The sequence below is a fragment of the Oncorhynchus keta genome, unplaced genomic scaffold, assembly GCF_023373465.1.
Source record: "Oncorhynchus keta strain PuntledgeMale-10-30-2019 unplaced genomic scaffold, Oket_V2 Un_contig_4652_pilon_pilon, whole genome shotgun sequence".
Classification (NCBI taxonomy): Eukaryota; Metazoa; Chordata; class Actinopteri; order Salmoniformes; family Salmonidae; genus Oncorhynchus; species Oncorhynchus keta.
Window position 1 is genome coordinate 49,472 of NW_026287886.1, and position 22,371 is coordinate 71,842.

At 47.3% G+C, this 22,371-nt stretch overlaps 1 long non-coding RNA gene across 1 annotated transcript; it reads right to left on the reverse strand.

Annotated features, from left to right (window-relative positions):
- Nucleotides 1–16,573: 16,573 nt before the first annotated feature.
- On the reverse strand, nt 16,574–18,249 carry LOC127924858 (uncharacterized). The gene is made up of 3 exons (XR_008119092.1): nt 17,492–18,249; nt 17,356–17,460; nt 16,574–17,320 (listed from the first exon to the last, which is right to left on the reverse strand). It is a non-coding gene; the product is annotated as an uncharacterized LOC127924858 (long non-coding RNA).
- Nucleotides 18,250–22,371: the final 4,122 nt, after the last annotated feature.

Sequence of the window (22,371 nt, forward strand, 5' to 3'; positions counted from 1 at the left end):
TGTTCTCCTACTAATCTCACTGTAACCCCCTCTCCAGGTCTATGTTCTCCTACTAACCCCTCTCCAGGTCTCTGTTCTCCTACTAACCCCTCTCCAGGTCTCTGTTCTCCTACTAACCCCTCCAGGTCTCTGTTCTCCTACTAACCCCCTCTCCAGGTCTCTGTTCTCCTACTAACCCCTCTCCAGGTCTCTGTTCTCCTACTAACCCTTCTCCAGGTCTCTGTTCTCCTACTAACCCTCTCCAGGTCTCTGTTCTCCTACTAATCTCACTGTAACCCCTCTCCAGGTCTCTGTTCTCCTACTAACCCCTCTCCAGGTCTCTGTTCTCCTACTAACCCTCTCCAGGTCTCTGTTCTCCTACTAACCCCTCTCCAGGTCTCTGTTCTCCTACTAACCCTTCTCCAGGTCTCTGTTCTCCTACTAACCCTCTCCAGGTCTCTGTTCTCCTACTAATCTCACTGTAACCCCCTCTCCAGGTCTCTGTTCTCCTACTAACCCCTCTCCAGGTCTCTGTTCTCCTACTAACCCTCTCCAGGTCTCTGTTCTCCTACTAACCCCTCTCCAGGTCTCTGTTCTCCTACTAACCCTCTCCAGGTCTCTGTTCTCCTACTAACCCCTCCAGGTCTCTGATGACTACTTTGTTTCCTTTTCTGTCCCCTTTCCTCCCGGCCGGCTTGGCCCTCCCTCCTGCTCAGTGGCTGAGTGAACTAAACTCACTGTAAACCCCTCCAGGTCCCTGTTCTTTCCTCCCGGCCGGCTTGGCCCTCCTCCTGCTTAGTGGCTGAGTGAACTCATTTCGAGTTTACACGACGGGGCTGTGGGCAGCTTACTGAAAATGGAGGAAAACTAAACTTCTGGAGGACCTATCATCCTTTCACTCCCTCCTCTATACCTTCTCTTCCTTTGTATCCGCTGCTAAAGCCACTTTCTTCCACACTAAATTTAAATCCTAGGAAACTCTTTTCCACCTTCTCCTCCCTTCTTAATCCTCCACCCCCTCCCTCCTCCCTCTCAGCAGATTACTTTTGTCAACCACTTGGGGAAAAAAAAGGTTGACGACATCCACTCTTCGTTGACACAGCCTACTGAGTCCAGTGGTCCCACTCACACAGAACTACGCCTTGACCTCTTTCTCCTCTCTCCAGATGACATCCTGTGACTAGTGAGGTCTGGCTACCCGACAACCTGCCCGACAACCTGCCCGACAACCTGCCCGACAACCTGCCCGACAACCTGCCCGACAACCTGCCCGACAACCTGCCCGACAACCTGCCCGACAACCTGCCCGACAACCTGCCCGACAACCTGCCCGACAACCTGCCCGACAACCTGCCCAACAACCTGCCCGACAACCTGCCCGCTGCACCCCATCCCTTCCCTCCCTTCTCCAGGCCTTCTTTCTAAAACACGAGAGTCTCTGTTCTGAGAGAGATAATGAAACAGTGTATCAATCTTCTTGACCCTAACCAGTCAGGCTTCCACAGTACAATGAATGGGCATGAAGGGGTGTAATTCAGTTACTCTAATAAAGGACTATATCTCAATCAGGTAAATATAAATCATAAAGGTACCTAATATTTCATCATGTGCATTAATATTTAATATATTTACACAAATGTACATGGAGCTCCGTATGTTCTGTCTTTTATACAAATATGTCCATATCGTCTCCAACATACCGGCCTCTAATTGTTAACTGCACCGAATGCATAACAGTGACTTTATATTCAGAAATAGAGCCAATACACAAAACATACTATACCAGAGGTGTATTATGGGTCATAGATATATACAAATATACAAGATCCCATATAGGACAAGAGTCCATTGATCTCAGTCCCACATTTGAGGTGTTCAAGAATTCAACATCCAAGAATGTCAAGAGTTTGATGTCCAAAAATGTAAGAGTACAACATCCAAGAATCAGAGGTGCACTTGATTCAAAGATGGAGCTGTGTGTGTGTGAGTGTGTGTGCGCCGCCTCCAGCAGCAGACAGAGTCATTCTATCCTCCCCTGGACCCCCATGGTGGGCTCCAGACGGATCAACCTCTCCCATAACCCTCCATGGTGGGCTCCAGACGGATCAACCTCTCCCATACCCCCCATGGTGGGCTCCAGACGGATCAACCTCTCCCATACCCCCATGGTGGGCTCCAGACGGATCAACCTCTCCCATACCCCTCCATGGTGGGCTCCAGATGGATCAACCTCTCCCATACCCCCCCATGGTGGGCTCCAGACGGATCAACCTCTCCCATACCCCCATGGTGGGCTCCAGATGGATCAACCTCTCCCATACCCCCATGGTGGGCTCCAGATGGATCAACCTCTCCCATACCCCCATGGTGGGCTCCAGACGGATCAACCTCTCCCATACCCCCATGGTGGGCTCCAGACGGATCAACCTCTCCCATACCCCTCCATGGTGGGCTCCAGACGGATCAACCTCTCCCATACCCCCCATGGTGGGCTCCAGACGGATCAACCTCTCCCATACCCCCCATGGTGGGCTCCAGATGGATCAACCTCTCCCATACCCCCATGGTGGGCTCCAGATGGATCAACCTCTCCCATACCCCCCCATGGTGGGCTCCAGACGGATCAACCTCTCCCATACCCCCCATGGTGGGCTCCAGACGGATCAACCTCTCCCATACCCCTCCATGGTGGGCTCCAGACGGATCAACCTCTCCCATAACCCTCCATGGTGGGCTCCAGACGGATCAACCTCTCCCATACCCCCATGGTGGGCTCCAGACGGATCAACCTCTCCCATACCCCCTCCATGGTGGGCTCCAGACGGATCAACTCTCCCATACCCCCCCATGGTGGGCTCCAGACGGATCAACCTCTCCCATACCCCCATGGTGGGCTCCAGAGGAGGGTTGAATGACCATGTCACTCCTTCCTTCAGTAATGCATTTGGAATCTTGTTGTGATCCAGCTCTTTCAGAGCTTCTCCTAGCTCTCTGTGTTCCAGCAAAGTTGATGTCATTGTCTGTTCTGAAACTTGTTACTGGGCCCCCTATCCAGGCAAGTAAAGATCACACCATACCGCTTCACATGAACGCGGCCTGACTTCACCTCTATGGGGCCGAAGTAATCTATGCCCACGTGGGTGAAAGGCGGCAAATCAGGTGACACCTGATCTTGTGGAAGGTCGGCCATCTTCTGTTCTCCAGCTCTAGCTTGCATCCGCCTGCAGAAGACACAGCTCTTAAGGATTGTCCTTGCTAAGGAATTGGAGATATCGCTGGCGAAGTCTTGAAAGCATGTGGTCTCTCCCAGAGTGGCCAACCTGCTCATGGATGTGGAGTAAGATCAGTCTGGAGATGTGGGAGACTTTGGGCAGGATCATAGGATTCTTTAGTTCCGTATGCATAGCAGCTTTGCTTAACCTTCCTCCCACTATCAAAATGCCATTTTCAACAATTGGATCAAGCTTACAGATTGAGCTGCAGATTGCCTTGCTTCTCTTTGCACATTGTTTTCCATTCACAACGAATGCAATTTCATGTTTAAAGAGCTGTCGTTCCTTTTCTGCTTCATCTAGATCATCCACAGACATACTTTCTGTTCCAAATGTCAGTTTGAACTTGTCAATTTGTTCCTTCAGTGAGTTTGTTCAACTCTGATCTGATCCTGGATCAGTTTGTGTGAAAACGTTCCTTTTCTGGCTTAACTGTAGAAGGCAACTGCTTTCTTCAAGCTGTTCCATGTTGAATATTACTCAAACAGTTTGCTGGTTGGACTCTTTTCTTCTTTTCTACTTGTACTGTTCACGATGACGTCTTTTCTCACCTCTGGATCACCCGGAGGGGCGGAGCTAAGCTCCTCGGGGACTTTCGTGTTTCTGTTTCCTCCAGGAATTCTGGTCCTTTGAGCCATCTCTTAGAGTTCGGGAAAGTTTAAACATGTACCCTCTTGAGACATCGTTGTTGGGTTGTGTTAGGAGTTCAAACATCTCCACTGTTTGGCTTTCGATAGGTCACGGATCACAGCAACCTATTAGCCACAAAGGTATGGAATCTCTTGGTATCGTTGAAGATGTATTTTAGCACAGACTGGCCGTCTGTCCAGAAACTTGACTCCTCCAGTTCAATCTGGAGCTCCAACCTTAACATCCTGTCCACTCGCACTGCCAATGTTGCTGCTGCAAGTTCCAGTCTGGGGATTGTCATCTGCTTGAGTGGAGTCACCCTTGATTTCCCCAGCATGAATGCGATGTGGACCTTTTCCATACCGTTTGTGAACCTAAGGTATCTTGCCGTGCCATAACCTTGTTCACTAGCGTCACTGAAGTGATGCAGCTGTGCGGTCTTGACTTGACCAAAGTTCCCAGGCATCATACACCTGCCAATCTAGAATCTGGACAGCTGGTCCAGCTCTGAGAGCCATCTCTTCCATGAAATAGAGTGTTCTTCAGGGATGACTTCATCCTATCCACACTTTAGCTTGCAGATCTCTTGAAGAATTGTCTTTACCTTTAATATGAATGGGGCGCTGAATGGATCATAAACAAAGCTGACAGTTGAGAGAATACCTCTTCCTGTAAGGGCTCTGTTCTTGACAGTGACTCAGAACGCATCACTTTCAATGTTCCATCGGATTCCAAGTGCTCTTTCAACAGTCAGCTTTTCTCTGTCCAGGTCCAGTTCTTTTATCTGCTTGGCTTGGTGTTCATCAGGGATAGAAGCCAGCACAAGTGCGGCTGTTGCTGACCCATTTGGTCAATTTGAACCCACCCTGAGAGCACACATCCCTGAGGTTTTTCGTGAGAGCTATGGCTTGTTCTTCTGTGGCCACTGACTTGAGGCAGTCATCAACATAGAAGTTGGACTTGACTGTTTGATTCACCCCTTCATCGTACTTCTCACAGTCTTCTGCTGTATTTTTCAGTGCAAAGTTTGCGCAACCTGGAGGGGATATAGCACCGAAAAGAAGAGCTGTCATTCTGTACTCCTCCAATCTTTTGTTAGTATCACCGTCCGGCCACCATAGGAATCGCAGGAAGTTTAAGTAATCTTCATGGACACGTACTTGTTGGAACATTCCTTCGATGTCGGCCATCATGGCAATGTGCTCTAGCCGAAATCTAAGCAAGACTTCCAGGTCAGGGCCTTGAAGGACTTCACTGTTGAGAGATGTGCCTTCTATATGATGGACAGTCAAACATCTTAATGTTCCTTTGCGGTTGTGGTGAACGCCATAGTGTGGTATGTACCATACCCCCCTACCACTACCAGACCATGATGTTTAACTACAGAACAGCAGGAGGACCTGCCCCCCACTACCACTACCAGACCATGGTGTTTACCTACGGATCAGCAGGAGGACCTGCCCCCCCGCCCCACTACCAGACCATTGTGTCTACCTACAGAACAGCAGGAGGACCTGCCCCCCCCCCCACTACCACTACCAGACCATGATGTTTAACTACAGAACAGCAGGAGGACCTGCCCCCCCTCCACTACCACTACCAGACCATGGTGTTTACCTACAGAACAGCAGGAGGACCTGCCCCCCACTACCACTACCAGACCATGGCGTTTACCTACAGAACAGCAGGAGGACCTGCCCCCCTCCCTACCACTACCAGACCATGGTGGTTACCTATGGAGCAGCAGGAGGACCTGCACCCCCCTCCCTACCACTACCAGACCATGGTGGTTACCTACAGAACAGCAGGAGGACCTGCCCCCCCCACTACCACTACCAGACCATGGTGGTTACCTATGGAGCAGCAGGAGGACCTGCACCCCCCTCCCTACCACTACCAGACCATGGTGGTTACCTACAGAACAGCAGGAGGACCTGCCCCCCCCTCCCTACCACTACCAGACCATGGTGGTTACCTATGGAGCAGCAGGAGGACCTGCCCCCCTACCACTACCAGACCATGGTGTTAACCTGCAGAACAGCAGGAGGACCTGCCCCCCCCCCCCACTACCACTACCAGACCATGGTGTTAACCTGCAGAACAGCAGGAGGACCTGCCCCCCCCCACTACCACTACCAGACCATGGTGTTAACCTACAGAACAGCAGGAGGACCTGCCCCCCCTCCCTACCACTACCAGACCATGGTGGTTACCTATGGAGCAGCAGGAGGACCTGCCCCCTCCCCCCACTACCACTACCAGACCATGGTGTTTACCTACAGAACAGCAGGAGGACCTGCCCCCTCCCCCCACTACCACTACCAGACCATGGTGTTTACCTACAGAACAGCAGGAGGACCTGCCCCCCCACTACCACTACCAGACCATGGTGTTAACCTGCAGAACAGCAGGAGGACCTGCCCCCCACTACCACTACCAGACCATGGTGTTAACCTACAGAACAGCAGGAGGACCTGCCCCCCCACTACCACTACCAGACCATGGTGTTTACCTACGGATCAGCAGGAGGAAATGCCCTTCCCTACCTTCAGGCTACCCTACACCCCAACCCAAGCACTCCATTATGCCACCTCGGGTCTCTTGGCCCTCCCACCCCTGAGCTTCCGCTCAGTCCAGTCCAAACTCTCCTCTGACCTGTCACCCCAATGGTGGAACCAGCTTCCCCCTGAAACAGGGACAGCAGAGTCCCTGCCCATCTTCTGAAAACATCTGAAACCCTACGTCTTCAAAGAGTATCTTAAATAATCCTTCTCCTCACCTCGACCCCCCCCACACCCCCTTCTAGCTCTGACTACTGACAGCTACGTTATTGAGGAAAAATGCACTTACTATGACTGGTCCACCTAGCTATCTGAAGATGAATGTACTGACTATGACTGGTCCACCTAGCTATCTGAAGATGAATGTACTGACTATGACTGGTCCACCTAGCTATCTGGAGATGAATGTACTGACTATGACTGGTCCACCTAGCTATCTGAAGATGAATGTACTGACTATGACTGGTCCACCTAGCTATCTGGAGATGAATGTACTGACTATGACTGGTCCACCTAGCTATCTGGAGATGAATGTACTGACTATGACTGGTCCACCTAGCTATCTGGAGATGAATGTACTGACTATGACTGGTCCACCTAGCTATCTGATGATGAATGTACTGACTATGACTGGTCCACCTAGCTATCTGAAGATGAATGTACTGACTATGACTGGTCCACCTAGCTATCTGAAGATGAATGTATTGACTATGACTGGTCCACCTAGCTATCTGAAGATGAATGTACTGACTATGACTGGTCCACCTAGCTATCTGAAGATGAATGTACTGACTAGGACTGGTCCACCTAGCTATCTGAAGATGAATGTACTGACTATGACTGGTCCACCTAGCTATCTGGAGATGAATGTACTGACTATGACTGGTCCTCCTAGCTATCTGGAGATGAATGTACTGACTATGACTGGTCCACCTAGCTATCTGGAGATGAATGTACTGACTAGGACTGGTCCACCTAGCTATCTGAAGGTGAATGTACTGACTATGACTGGTCCACCTAGCTATCTGAAGGTGAATGTACTGACTAGGACTGGTCCACCTAGCTATCTGAAGATGAATGTACTGACTATGACTGGTCCACCTAGCTATCTGGAGATGAATGTACTGACTATGACTGGTCCACCTAGCTATCTGGAGATGAATGTACTGACTAGGACTGGTCCACCTAGCTATCTGAAGGTGAATGTACTGACTATGACTGGTCCACCTAGCTATCTGAAGATGAATGTACTGACTATGACTGGTCCACCTAGCTATCTGAAGGTGAATGTACTGACTATGACTGGTCCACCTAGCTATCTGAAGGTGAATGTACTGACTATGACTGGTCCACCTAGCTATCTGAAGGTGAATGTACTGACTATGACTGGTCCACCTAGCTATCTGGAGATGAATGTACTGACTATGACTGGTCCACCTAGCTATCTGAAGGTGAATGTACTGACTATGACTGGTCCATCTAGCTATCTGAAGGTGAATGTAGGTAGGACGCTGGATTGCGTCCTACCTGACAGGTCGCTCCTACCAGGTGGCGTGGCGAGAATCTGTCTCCTCACCACGCGCTCTCACCACTGGTGTCCCCCAGGGCTCTGTTCTAGGCCTCTCTTATTCTCGCTATACACCAAGTCACTTGGCTCTGTCATAACCTCACATGGTCTCTCCTATCATTGCTATGCAGACGACACACAATTAATCTTCTCCTTTCCCCCTTCTGATGACCAGGTGGCGAATCGCATCTCTGCATGTCTGGCAGACATATCAGTGTGGATGACGGATCACCACCTCAAGCTGAACCTCAGCAAGACGGAGCTCCTCTTCCTCCCGGGGAAGGACTGCCCGTTCCATGATCTCGCCATCACGGTTGACAACTCCATTGTGTCCTCCTCCCAGAGCGCTAAGAACCTTGGCGTGATCCTGGACAACACCCTGACGTTCTCAACTAACATCAGGCGGTGTCCCGTTCCTGTAGGTTCATGCTCTACAACATCCGCAGAGTACGACCCTGCCTCACACAGGAAGCGGCGCAGGTCCTAATCCAGGCACTTGTCATCTCCCGTCTTGATTACTGCAACTCGCTGTTGGCTGGGCTCCCTGCCTGTGCCATTAAACCCCTACAACTCATCCAGAACGCCGCAGCCCGTCTGGTGTTCAACCTTCCCAAGTTCTCGCACGTCACCCCGCTCCTCCGCTCTCTCCACTGGCTTCCAGTTGAAGCTCGCATCCGCTACAAGACCATGGTGCTTGCCTACGGAGCTGTGAGGGGAACGGCACCTCAGTACCTCCAGGCTCTGATCAGGCCCTACACCCAAACAAGGGCACTGCGTTCATCCACCTCTGGCCTGCTCGCCTCCCTACCACTGAGGAAGTACAGTTCCCGCTCAGCCCAGTCAAAACTGTTCGCTGCTCTGGCCCCCAATGGTGGAACAAACTCCCTCACACCTAGCTATCTGTAGATGAATGTCCTGACTATGACTGGTCCACCTAGCTATCTGTAGATGAATGTACTGACTATGACTGGTCCACCTAGCTATCTGGAGATGAATGTACTGACTATGACTGGTCCACCTAGCTATCTGTAGATGAATGTCCTGACTATGACTGGTCCACCTAGCTATCTGGAGATGAATGTACTGACTATGACTGGTCCACCTAGCTATCTGAAGGTGAATGCAGTAACTGAAGGTGAATGCAGTAACTGCATTGTGTGTGTAGTTACGAGCGTAACTGTCAAAATGGAAGGCACTGGACTATGAATTGAGGTCATATTTTTTTCACTCATTTGCTAAATGAGTGACATGTCAAATGTAAAAATGTGCACCAAAGCTACATGGGATATGCTAGTGACATTACTATTTGCAATGATCTTTCGGGTGACGCTACAAGTACACCGAATGTGTATAGAGAACACTCAAATACAATCTGACAAGTACAGTTGAAGGTGGGTAGATAAGGTGGGTATTGCACACGTTTAGGTGGGCCAGTATACTTTACTCAGTACACGGAGTTGTCATGAAATAGTACTGTTACATCACTTTAATTCAACTTATTCAATTTATTTAGTACAGATTTAGTTATTCCAAAAATAACACAATTTACTTACACACATAGTACATGCAGAGTAATTACATAAATTATAGAAACATACATACCCCAGAAGCAAAACAATTCCAACAATGAGAAGGAGAACGAACTGCTTCGTATTTGAACTGAAATGCATTGTTCCTCCAATAGTGTCAGCAAACATTTAGTTTATTGTACACTGGAAGCAATTTCCAATCAAATGAAGATCTCTCCAATGAAACTAGTGGATGTCTTCGAGCAAGCCTAGTCAAATGAGGGGGAGGGGCCTCAGCCCTTTGATCTGTGCCTCCATGGACACTCATCACCACGGTAACCCACACCCAAACCAGAAGTAACCTGAAAATAATCAAATCAAATCAAATCAAATTGTATTTGTCACATACACGTGGTTAGCAGATGTTAATGCGAGTGTAGCGAAATGCTTGTGCTTCTAGTTCCGACAATGCAGTAATAACCAACAAGTAATCTAACTAACAATTCCAAAACTACTGTCTTATACACAGTGTAAGGGGATAAAGAATATGTACATAAGGATATATGAATGAGTGATGGTACAGAGCAGCATACAGTAGATGGTATAGAGTACAGTATATACATATGAGATGAGTATGTAAACAAAGTGGCATAGTTAAAGTGGCTAGTGATACATGTATTACATAAAGATGCAGTAGATGATATAGAGTACAGTATATACGTATACATATGAGATGAATAATGTAGGGTAAGTAAACATTATATTAGGTAGCATTGTTTAAAGTGGCGAGTGATATATTTTACATCATTTCCCATCAAATTACAGTCCTTTATCAAACAACCCGAACCAGTTGTACATGCAGTGTCCATCCAAATAAGAAAGTACAGTCAAATAAGGTCAAAAAAGGCCTCATATTTAGCATGAATTAGGATTCCTAATTAGCTACTCTTCTCAGGAACCAAACAGGAAATAACACTACATTTACATAATATACATAATACACATAGCACTACATTTACATAATATACATAATACACATAGCACTACATTTACATAATATACATAATACACATAGCACTACATTTACATAATATACATAATACACATAGCACTACATTTACATAATATACATAATACACATAGCACTACATTTACATAATATACATAATACACATAGCACTACATTTACATAATATACATAATACACATAGCACTACATTTACATAATATACATAATACACATGACAATGTAGTCATCTATCAGACTCTCCCATTGATTATTATATTATTATATATAAATATATATATATTATTATTATATTATTAGTAAAATAGTAAATAACTCTTTCAACAGAAGGTGAGAACTTAGGACCAAGTAAAAGTTATTTGTTGTCAGTTAAAAAGTCAGATATCAAATGTACATTGTTGTCACGTTCTGACCTTTATTTCCTGTGTTTTGTATTTAGTTAGTATGGTCAGGGCGTGAGTTGGGTGGGCAGTCTATGTTTGTTTTTCTATGTTTTGGGGTATTTCTATGTTTCGGCCTAGTATGGTTCTCAATCAGAGGCAGGTGTCATTAGTTGTCTCTGATTGAGAATCATACTTAGGTAGCCTGGGTTTCACTGTGTGTTTGTGGGTGATTGTTCCTGTCTCTGTGTGTGCACCAGATAGGACTGTTTTGAGTTTTCACATTTCTTGTTTTTGTTAGTTTGTTCATGTGTACCTTAACGTATTAAAAAGTATCATGGACAATTACCACGCCGCATATTGGTCCTCTGATCCGTTTCGCCTCTCCTCTTCGGAAGAAGAGGAGGAAATTCATTACAATTGTCCTTTGTTTGCAAATACAGGTTTCTCTCTCTTAAACCCAGTCTCGTGTGCTCTTAAAGGGACAGACACCCGTTTAACATGAACATGAACACCCCTCCTAACTTCTCAAAGACAAAAACCATTTGAACATTTGTTCAACGGCAGTAATAATAATAATAATAATAATAATAATAATAATTTAAGGGCACACCAGTCAGAGTGATACATTTGCCATCCTGTTGAAAGAACCTGCCTGCTGGCTACACTGATTAACACTAATTTTGCCCCTGAGTTCAGTACTACAGATGCATTATGTAAATGAAGTGCTATTTGCATGTGTCATTTTTAAAAATGTATTTAACCTTTATTTAAATAGGCAAGTCAGATATAAGAACAAATTCTTATTTACAATGACGGCCTACCGGGGAACAGTGAGTTAACTGCCTTGTTCAGGGGCAGAACGGTAGATTTTTACCTTGTCAGCTTGGGGATTCAATCTAGCAACCTTTCGGTTACTGGCCCAACGCTCTAACCACTAGACTACCTGCCTCTAACCACTAGCCTACCTGCCTCTAACCACTAGGCTACCTGCCTCTAACCACTAGACTACCTGCCTCTAACCACTAGACTACCTGCCTCTAACCACTAGCCTACCTGCCTCTAACCACTAGCCTACCTGCCTCTGACCACTAGACTACCTGCCTCTAACCACTAGCCTACCTGCCTCTAACCACTAGGCTACCTGCCTCTAACCACTAGACTACCTGCCTCTAACCACTAGGCTACCTGCCTCTAACCACTAGACTACCTGCCTCTGACCACTAGACTACCTGCCTCTAACCACTAGCCTACCTGCCTCTAACCACTAGACTACCTGCCTCTAACCACTAGACTACCTGCCTCTAACCACTAGACTACCTGCCTCTAACCACTAGACTACCTGCCTCTAACCACTAGCCTACCTGCCTCTGACCACTAGACTACCTGCCCTAACCACTAGACTACCTGCCTCTAACCACTAGCCTACCTGCCTCTGACCACTAGGCTACCTGCCTCTAACCACTAGACTACCTGCCTTTAACCACTAGGCTACCTGCCTCTAACCACTAGACTACCTGCCTCTGACCACTAGACTACCTGCCTCTAACCACTAGACTACCTGCCTCTAACCACTAGCCTACCTGCCTCTGACCACTAGGCTACCTGCCTCTAACCACTAGACTACCTGCCTCTAACCACTAGGCTACCTGCCTCTAACCACTAGACTACCTGCCTCTAACCACTAGACTACCTGCCTCTAACCACTAGACTACCTGCCTCTAACCACTAGCCTACCTGCCTCTAACCACTAGGCTACCTGCCTCTAACCACTAGCCTACCTGCCTCTAACCACTAGGCTACCTGCCTCTAACCACTAGACTACCTGCCTCTAACCACTAGCCTACCTGCCTTTAACCACTAGGCTACCTGCCTCTAACCACTAGGCTACCTGCCTCTAACCACTAGCCTACCTGCCTCTAACCACTAGGCCACCTGCCTCTAACCACTAGGCTACCTGCCTCTAACCACTAGGCTACCTGCCTCTAACCACTAGGCCACCTGCCTCTAACCACTAGGCTACCTGCCTCTAACCACTAGCCTACCTGCCTCTAACCACTAGGCTACCTGCCCCTAACCACTAGGCTACCTGCCTCTAACCACTAGCCTACCTGCCTCTAACCACTAGGCTACCTGCCTCTAACCACTAGACTACCTGCCTCTAACCACTAGGCTACCTGCCTCTAACCACTAGACTACCTGCCTCTGACCACTAGACTACCTGCCTCTAACCACTAGACTACCTGCCTCTAACCACTAGCCTACCTGCCTCTAACCACTAGGCTACCTGCCTCTAACCACTAGCCTACCTGCCTCTGACCACTAGGCTACCTGCCTCTAACCACTAGACTACCTGCCTCTAACCACTAGCCTACCTGCCTCTGACCACTAGGCTACCTGCCTCTAACCACTAGCCTACCTGCCTCTAACCACTAGACTACCTGCCTCTAACCACTAGCCTACCTGCCTCTGACCACTAGGCTACCTGCCTCTAACCACTAGGCTACCTGCCTCTAACCACTAGACTACCTGCCTCTAACCACTAGCCTACCTGCCTCTAACCACTAGCCTACCTGCCTCTGACCACTAGGCTACCTGCCTCTAACCACTAGACTACCTGCCTCTAACCACTAGGCTACCTGCCTCTAACCACTAGGCTACCTGCCTCTAACCACTAGACTACCTGCCTCTAACCACTAGCCTACCTGCCTCTGACCACTAGGCTACCTGCCTCTAACCACTAGACTACCTGCCTCTAACCACTAGCCTACCTGCCGCCCCTAAATGTCATGGGAGGTGATGTCATTTGCTCCATTGTTGAAATGTGTGGTCCAGTCTTTGAGGGTATTGACCAATGAATGTGTGTGGTTATAAACCTCCTCATCACAAGCTCTACAAACCAGGCTGGCTTGTCAACCACTGCCTACCTGCCTCTGATTCCATTTCCTTCAGGGAAATGCTACCTCCATCTCCTAACCACATAGGCTACCTGCATCTCCTAACCAGCTCCATCCCTCTCTCCCTCTCTCCATCTCCTAACCAGCTCCATCCCTCTCTCCCTCTCTCCATCTCCTCTAACCAGCTCCATCCCTCTCTCCCTCCTCCATCTCCTGGGTTAACCAGCTCCATCCCTCTCTCCATCTCCTGGGTTAACCAGCTCCTCCCTCTCTGCTCTCCTCCTAACCAGCTCCATCCCCTCCTCCCTCTCTCCACTGGGTTAACCAGCTCCATCCCTCTCTCCCTCTCTCCATCTCCTGGGTTAACCAGCTCCATCCCCACTCCCTCTCTCCATCTCCTGGGTTAACCAGCTCCATCCCTCTCTCCATCTCCTCTAACCAACCATCCCTCTCTCCCCTCTCTCCATCTCCTGGGCCTCCCTGACCATCTCCTAGGCTAACCAGCTCCATCCCTCTCTCCATCTCCTGGGTTAACCAGCTCCATCCCTCTCTCCATCTCCTGGGTTAACCAGCTCCGCCCTCTCCAAATGTTCAGCTCCAGGTCCATCTCCTGGGTTAACCAGCTCCATCCCTTCTCCATCTCCTGGGTAACCAGCTCCATCCCTCTCTCCCTCTCTCCATCTCCTGGGTTAACCAGCTCCATGAATGCCATCTCCTGGGTTATACCAGCTCCATCCCTCTCTCCCTCTCTCCATCTCTACACCAGCTCCATCCCTTCTCCATCTCCTGGGTTAACCAGCTCCATTCCTCTCTCCATCTCCTGGGTTAACCAGCTCCATCCCTCTCTCCATCTCCTGGGTTAACCAGCTCCATCCTTCTCTCCATCTCTTGGGTTAACAAGCTCCATCCCTCTCTCCATCTCCTGGGTTAACCAGCTCCATCCCTCTCTCCCTCTCTCCATCTCCTGGGTTAACCAGCTCCATCCCTCTCTCCCTCTCTCCATCTCCTGGGTTAACCAGCTCCATCCCTCTCTCCCTCTCTCCATCTCCTGGGTTAACCAGCTCCATCCCTCTCTCCCTCTCTCCATCTCCTGGGTTAACCAGCTCCATCCCTCTCTCCCTCTCTCCATCTCCTGGGTTAACCAGCTCCATCCCTCTCTCCATCTCCTGGGTTAACCAGCTCCATCCCTCTCTCCCTCTCTCCATCTCCTGGGCTAACCAGCTCCATCCCTCTCTCCCTCTCTCCATCTCCTGGGTTAAACAGCTCCATCCCTCTCGCCATCTCCTGGGTTAACCAGCTCCATCCCTCTCTCCATCTCCTGGGTTAACCAGCTCCATCCCTCTCTCCATCTCCTGGGTTAACCAGCTCCATTCCTCTCTCCATCTCCTGGGTTAACCAGCTCCATCTCTCTCTCCATCTCCTGGGTTAACCAGCTCCATCCCTCTCTCCATCTCCTGGGCTAACCAGCTCCATCCCTCTCTCCCTCTCTCCATCTCCTGGGTTAAACAGCTCCATCCCTCTCGCCATCTCCTGGGTTAACCAGCTCCATCCCTCTCTCCCTCTCTCCATCTCCTGGGTTAACCAGCTCCATCCCTCTCTCCATCTCCTGGGTTAACCAGCTCCATTCCTCTCTCCATCTCCTGGGTTAACCAGCTCCATCCCTCTCTCCATCTCCTGGGTTAACCAGCTCCATCCTTCTCTCCATCTCTTGGGTTAACAAGCTCCATCCCTCTCTCCATCTCCTGGGTTAACCAGCTCCATCCCTCTCTCCCTCTCTCCATCTCCTGGGTTAACCAGCTCCATCCCTCTCTCCATCTCCTGGGTTAACCAGCTCCATCCCTCTCTCCCTCTCTCCATCTCCTGGGTTAACCAGCTCCATCCCTCTCTCCCTCTCTCCATCTCCTGGGTTAACCAGCTCCATCCCTCTCTCCATCTCCTGGGTTAACTTGCTCCATCCCTCTCTCCATCTCCTGGGTTAACCAGCTCCATTCCTCTCTCCATCTCCTGGGTTAACCAGCTCCATCCCTCTCTCCATCTCCTGGGTTAACCAGCTCCATCCCTCTCTCCATCTCCTGGGTTAACCAGCTCCATCCCTCTCTCCATCTCCTGGGTTAACCAGCTCCATTCCTCTCTCCATCTCCTGGGTTAACCAGCTCCATCCCTCTCTCCATCTCCTGGGTTAACCAGCTCCATCCCTCTCTCCATCTCCTGGGTTAACCAGCTCCATCCCTCTCTCCATCTCCTGGGTTAACTTGCTCCATCCCTCTCTCCATCTCCTGGGTTAACCAGCTCCATCCCTCTCTCCCTCTCTCCATCTCCTGGGTTAACCAGCTCCATCCCTCTCTCCATCTCCTGGGTTAACTTGCTCCATCCCTCTCTCCATCTCCTGGGTTAACCAGCTCCATCCCTCTCTCCCTCTCTCCATCTCCTAGGTTAACCAGCTCCATCCCTCTCTCCATCTCCTGGGTTAACCAGCTCCATCCCTCTCTCCATCTCCTGGGTTAACTTGCTCCATGCTGTTTTCTTATGTTATTAAAGGTGCTAGATTTGACATGAACCATGCTAGCTTTGTTAGTTATAGGTTGTCAACATTGTTACGTCCTACTCAAATGATTGATTAACCACAGTTAGAGAATCACTCAGACACATTTATTACTTTGTGAAAGTTCACAGTCAAAGTATTTGCATAAACAAACACAAACACTTCCTGGTTCACCTCCACTGTGTCACGATTGTCGTCAGGAGCGGAACAAAATGCAGCGTGGTATGTGTTCATGATGATTTATTAATAAACGAAAGCACTGAACAACTGAATACAAACTATACAAAACAATAAACGAATAACGACCGTGAAGCTATAATGAGAACTATTCTGACACAAGCAACTGACATAGACAATCACCCACAACCCACAATGACAAAACAGGCTACCTAAGTATGATTCTCAATCAGAGACAACTAATGACACCTGCCTCTGATTGAGAACCATACTTGGTCGAAACATAGAAATCCCCAAATCATAGAAATACAAACATAGACTGCCCACCCCAACTCACGCCCTGACCATACTAAATAAATACAAAACAAAGGAAATAAAGGTCAGAACGTGACACACTGTGCATATTAGCCAGACGGCCGCCAGTTAAATGCAGTGATCATAGGGAATGTGGCCTTGTCAACTTCTGTGTTAAACGTCAATGTACACAGGAATATTTTAAATTGTTTTGGTGTTAGTTATGTAAACTAAAAGGTTTTGCAGTTTGATAATGTTGGATATACTCACAGTACCTGAGTGTTGGTTATTCATGTCGTGTATTCATTGTGTGTCATTTATTTACCTGCTAAAGGGAAGTCCTCCCCTGTTTTCACACGACTTGGTTTAGTCCTAAGGGCGACAAGGAGGGCTACTCTGTTAATGTTTTAGAACACCTGCTCATTGATACTCTGTTAATGTTTTAGAACACCTGCTCATTGATACTCTGTTAATGTTTTAGAACACCTGCTCATTGCTACTCTGTTAATGTTTTAGAACACCTGCTCATTGATACTCTGTTAATGTTTTAGAACACCTGCTCATTGATACTCTGTTAATGTTTTAGAACACCTGCTCATTGATACTCTGTTAATGTTTTAGAACACCTGCTCATTATGGGTTAATGTTTTAGAACACCTGCTCATTGATACTCTGTTAATGTTTTAGAACACCTGCTCATTGATACTCTGTTAATGTTTTAGAACACCTGCTCATTGATACTCTGTTAATGTTTTAGAACACCTGCTCATTGATACTCTGTTAATGTTTTAGAACACCTGCTCATTGATACTCTGTTAATGTTTTAGAACACCTGCTCATTGATACTCTGTTAATGTTTTAGAACACCTGCTCATTGATACTCTGTTAATGTTTTAGAACACCTGCTCATTGATACTCTGTTAATGTTTTAGAACACCTGCTCATTGATACTCTGTTAATGTTTTAGAACACCTGCTCATTGATACTCTGTTAATGTTTTAGAACACCTGCTCATTGATACTCTGTTAATGTTTTAGAACACCTGCTCATTGATACTCTGTTAATGTTTTAGAACACCTGCTCATTGATACTCTGTTAATGTTTTAGAACACCTGCTCATTGATACTCTGTTAATGTTTTAGAACATCTGCTCATTGCTACTCTGTTAATGTTTTAGAACACCTGCTCATTCAATGGGTTTTTCTTTATTTTCAGACCTTCTGGAGGTCAGCAGGAGGTCAGCAGGAGGTCAGCAGGGGGTCAGGAGGAGGTCAGGAGGAGGTCAGGAGGAGGTCAGGAGGAGGTCAGCAGGGGGTCAGCAGGGGGTCAGGAGGAGGTCAGGAGGAGGTCAGCAGGGGGTCAGGAGGAGGTCAGGAGGAGGTCAGGAGGGGGTCAGGAGGAGGCCAGGAGGAGGTCAGCAGGGGGTCAGGAGGGGGTCAGCAGGGGGGTCAGCAGGGGGTCAGGAGGAGGTCAGGAGGGGTCAGCAGGGGGTCAGGAGGAGGTCAGGAGGAGGTCAGCAGGGGGTCAGCAGGGGGTCAGGAGGAGGTCATGAGGAGGTCAGGAGGAGGTCAGGAGGAGGTCAGGAGGGGCACAATGCTGTTGGAGACAACATCTCCAATGTTCAAGCTTTCGTGAGCTGATCCTTAAAATGCCCACACCAGTAGAAATCCACCTTTTTTTTTTGAGCAGAAAGATAATGGCCAGAACTTACCCATGACGTTGCACCACGATTTATGTCACTATGTCTTAGTGTTTTTAGGCAGTGTGACATATATGGACTAGCAGTGACAAATTCAATCTGACCATTCCGTGCAAATCCATGTGAATGTCTATTCCTATGATATGACAAATTATTGTCATTCTACGTTTGGTTTCAAGGCTGGGTTTTATTTTAATGTTACCACACCCACCAGCATGTCCGTGTTCATCAGTCAGAAATATCTGTAAAGTTATGCAAATGAGATGAGCCAAATTTTTAAAAAGGGAGGGGCAAATTTATGTTTTTTTTACATTTTCATTATCATGATCAGAAAATTATCATAATTTCAGTTATCTAGACTGTATTAAATAAATATACTAATATTATATATATATACACTACGGTTCAAACGTTTTAGAACACCTACACATTCAAGGGTTTTTCTTTATTTTTACTATTTTCTACATTGTAGAATAATAGTGAAGACATCAGAACTATGAAATAACACGTATGGAATCAAGTTGTAACCAAAAAAGTGTTAAACAAATTAAAATATATTTTAGATTTTATATTCGTCAAAGTAGCCACCCTTTTCCTTGATGAAAGCTTTACACACTCTTGGCATTCTCTCAACCAGCTTCACCTGGAATGATTTTCCAACAGTCTTGAAGGAGTTCCCACATATTCTCAGCATTTCTTGGTTGCTTTTCCTTAACTCTGCAGTCCAACTCATCCCAAACCATCTCAACTGGGTTGAGGTCTGGTGATTGTGGAGGCCAGGTCATCTAATGCAGCACTCCATCACACTCCTTCTTGGTGAAATAGCCCTTACACATCCTGGAGGTGTGTTGGGTCACTGTCCTGTTGAAAAACAAATGATAATCTCACTAAGTGCAAACCAGATGGGATGGCGTATCGCTGCAGAATGCTGTGGTAGCCATGTTGGTTAACTGTGCCTTGAATTCTAAATAAATCACAGACGCCAGCAAATACAACCCCCCGCCATCACACCTCCTCCTCCATGCTTCACGGTGGGAATCACACATGCGGAGATCATCTGTTCACCTACTCCGCATCTCACAAAGACACGGCGGTTGGATCCAACAATAATTTGGACTCATCGGACCAAAGGACATATTTCTACCAGTCTAATGTCCATTACTCATGTTTCTTGGCCCATCAAGTGTCTTCTTATTGGTGTCCTCTAGTAGTGGTTTCTTTGCAGCAATTCGACCATGAAGGCCTGATTCACTCAGTCTCCTCTGAACAGTTGATGTTGAGATGTGTCTGTTACTTGAACTCTGAAGCATTTATTTGGGCTGCAATCTGAGGTGCAGTTAACTCTAATGAACGTATCCTCTGTAGCAGAGGGAACTCTGGGTCTTCCTTTCCTGTGGCGGTCCTCACGAGAGACAGTTTCATCATTGATGATTTTTGTGCCTGCACTTATTTTCCAGAATGACTGACCTTCCTGTCTTAAAGTAATGATGGACTGACCTTCATGTCTTACAGTAATGATGGACTGACCTTCATGTCTTAAAGTAATGATGGACTGACCTTCATGTCTTAAAGTAATGATGGACTGACCTTCATGTCTTACAGTAATGATGGACTGACCTTCATGTCTTAAAGTAATGATGGACTGACCTTCATGTCTTAAAGTAATGATGGACTGACCTTCATGTCTTAAAGTAATGATGGACTGACCTTCATGTCTTACAGTAATGATGGACTGACCTTCATGTCTGACCTTCATGTCTGACCTAAAGTAATGATGGACTGACCTTCATGTCTTACAGTAATGATGGACTGACCTTCATGTCTTAAAGTAATGATGGACTGACCTTCATGTCTTACAGTAATGATGGACTGACCTTCATGTCTTAAAGTAATGATGGACTGACCTTCATGTCTTAAAGTAATGATGGACTGACCTTCATGTCTTAAAGTAATGATGGACTGACCTTCATGTCTTAAAGTAATGATGGACTGACCTTCATGTCTTAAAGTAATGATGGACTGACCTTCATGTCTTAAAGTAATGATGGACTGACCTTCATGTCTTAAAGTAATGATGGACTGACCTTCATGTCTTAAAGTAATGATGGACTGACCTTCATGTCTTAAAGTAATGATGGACTGTCGTGTCTCTTTGCTTATTTGAGTTGTCCTTGCTATAATATGGACTTGGTCTTTTACCAAATAAGGCTTTCCTCTGTATACCACCCCTAGCATGTCACAACACAACTGATTTGCTCAAACGCAAGAAGAAGGAAAGAAATTCCAAAAATAAACTTTAAAGAAAGCACACCTCCAATCCAGGTGACTACCTCATGAAGCTGGTTGAGAGAATGCCAAGAGTGTGCAAAGCTGTCATCAAGGCAAGGTGTGGCTACTTTGAAGAATCTCAAATATAAAATATGTCTTCCCCATTTATTCTACAATGTATAAAAAAAACGAGTAGGTGTGTCCAAACGTTTTGATATCTACTATTATTGTATTGTTGTATATTGTTCTCTACCTTAACCTCGTACCAAAATCTGGAGATGGATCTGGACATTTGTTTAATTCTTCGGCTCACACCGGGGGGGGGTTCTTGGTCTCTGTAAGGTGAATAAACTGATGTTACTGAGCGTTTGTTATACTGCCCCCACAGTGATTTTGAATAATGAATGTATTTCTTGAGAAGGGTGGAGGTCAGCTGATAGACAGGAAGCTGATAGACAGGAATCTGATAGACAGGAAGCTGATAGACAGGAAGCTGATAGAGAGGAAGCTGATAGACAGGAAGCTGATAGACAGGAAGCTGATAGACAGGAAGCTGATAGGCAGGAAGCTGATAGAGAGGAAGCTGATAGACAGGAAGCTGATAGACAGGAAGCTGATAGACAGGAAGCTGATAGACAGGAAGCTGATAGACAGGAAGCTGATAGACAGGAAGCTGATAGACAGGAAGCTGATAGACAGGAAGCTGATAGACAGGAAGCTGATAGAGAGGAAGCTGATAGACAGGAAGCTGATAGACAGGAAGCTGATAGACAGGAAGCTGATAGACAGGAAGCTGATAGACAGGAAGCTGATAGACAGGAATCTGATAGACAGGAAGCTGATAGAGTCAGCTGTTGCAGGACTGCCTCCAAAATGGCACTCTATTCCCTATACAGAGGCCTACATTTGACCAGGGCCACGGTGCCATTCAGCACACAGCCGGGCATTAGTAACACAGTCATGTCCCCTCTTCATTCAGGACACAGCCGGGCATTAGTAACACAGTCATGTCCCCTCTTCATTCAGGACTCAGCCGGGCATTAGTAACACAGTCATGTCCCCTCTTCATTCAGCACACAGCCGGGCATTAGTAACACAGTCATGTCCCCTCTTCATTCAGCACACAGCCGGGCATTAGTAACACAGTCATGTCCCCTCTTCATTCAGGACACAGCCGGGCATTAGTAACACAGTCATGTCCCCTCTTCATTCAGGACACAGCCGGGCATTAGTAACACAGTCATGTCCCCTCTTCATTCAGCACACAGCCGGGCATTAGTAACACAGTCATGTCCCCTCTTCATTCAGCACACAGCCGGGCATTAGTAACACAGTCATGTCCCCTCTTCATTCAGCACACAGCCGGGCATTAGTAACACAGTCATGTCCCCTCTTCATTCAGGACACAGCCGGGCATTAGTAACACAGTCATGTCCCCTCTTCATTCAGGACACAGCCGGGCATTAGTAACACAGTCATGTCCCCTCTTCATTCAGGACACAGCCGGGCATTAGTAACACAGTCATGTCCCCTCTTCATTCAGCACACAGCCGGGCATTAGTAACACAGT